At 36.5% G+C, this 1,443-nt stretch overlaps 1 protein-coding gene across 1 annotated transcript in view; it reads left to right on the forward strand.

The window, feature by feature from the left end:
- Positions 1-1,443, forward strand: part of Lrmda (leucine rich melanocyte differentiation associated) — a 1,019,887-nt gene that overhangs the window by 121,321 nt on the left and 897,123 nt on the right. The gene's annotated exons all lie outside the window — the stretch shown is intronic.

Genomic DNA, 1,443 nt, shown 5'->3' on the forward strand with positions numbered 1-1,443 from the left:
TATAACTTTCTCTTAGGTATATAACTTTCTCTTAGGTGTATAACTCTCTCTTAGGTGTATAACTTTCTCTTAGGTGTATAACTCTCTCTTAGGTATATAACTTTCTCTTAGGTATATAACTTTATCTTAGGTGTATAACTCTCTCTTAGGTATATAACTTTCTCTTAGGTATATAACTCTCTCTTAGGTATATAACTTTCTCTTAGGTATATAACTTTATCTTAGGTGTATAACTTTAGGTATATTACTGCACAGCAGATCTTAAGAAATTGTTCACTTTGTTGATCAGGAAGGTCAAGTCCACTGATTAGAAACTACCCATCTCTCCTGCCTCCTGGCTTTTAGCAGCTGCTCATTTACTCTTCCATTCTAGGAACTTGGTGATTTAGGTGCCTCACATAAATGGAATCAGGCTGGTTTTCACAGCATGTATGTACATCACAATTCATTGATCCATTCATCTGTTGATAGACACTTAAGTGGTTCCCACCTCTTAACTGCTGTGAATACAGTGGCCAGAGAGGCCTAACATTACTTCAGAATGCAGATTTCACTTATTTTGAATAAAGATCCCGAAACTGAATAGGTGAATCATGTATTTTTTATTTTATTGAGGAACCCCTACTCTGTTTCTCATATAACTGCATAGTAATGATGTCTGTAGTATGAGTGTGCCAGAGTTACAGTCTCCTTGCATTCTCACCAAGCCATCCCACCATAAGTGATATAATACAAGTTCTGACTGGCTTTTCCTTGATGATTGGTGACATCGAACACCTGTTTTCATTGGTGTCCTCCTTAAGGTCCATATTGCTGTGGGGAAACACCATAGTCAAGTTAGAGAGGAAGGCATTTATCTGGCTTTCACTTCCATATCATTGGTCATCATTGAAGGAAGTCAGGACAGAAACTCAAAACAGGGCAGGAACCTGGCGCAGGAGCTGATACAGAGGCCATGGAGGAGTCCTGCCTACTGGCTTGCTCATCCTGGTTTATCTGCCTGCTTTCTTATAGAATTCAGACTACTATCCCAGGGGAAGTATACTACCCACCATGGGTGGGCCCTCCCCAATCAATCAATCAATCAATCAATCAATAATTAAGAAATTGCCCTGTAGCTTGATCTTTTTTGGAGGTATTTTCTCAATTGAGGCTCCCTCCTTTCAGATAACTCAAGTTGACATAAAACTAGCCAGTGCTATTCATCATTTTTGTGACTTTTTTTTTTTTTGTTAAAAATTTGATGTCCCTGGCACATTTTATACCTGGAATATGAAGGCATTATTTTTAAAATTTAAAGCTATTGAATTATAGGAGTTCCTTACATATATATTGGAGATTAACCTTTTTATCAGATTATACAAGATTTACTAGTAATTCTCTTTCTCATCCTATGGTCTACTTTTTCACTGTTTTTTTTTTTTTTTTTTTTTTTTTTTTTTT

This window comes from Mus caroli, chromosome 14, assembly GCF_900094665.2.
Source record: "Mus caroli chromosome 14, CAROLI_EIJ_v1.1, whole genome shotgun sequence".
In the NCBI taxonomy this organism is placed as follows: Eukaryota; Metazoa; Chordata; class Mammalia; order Rodentia; family Muridae; genus Mus; species Mus caroli.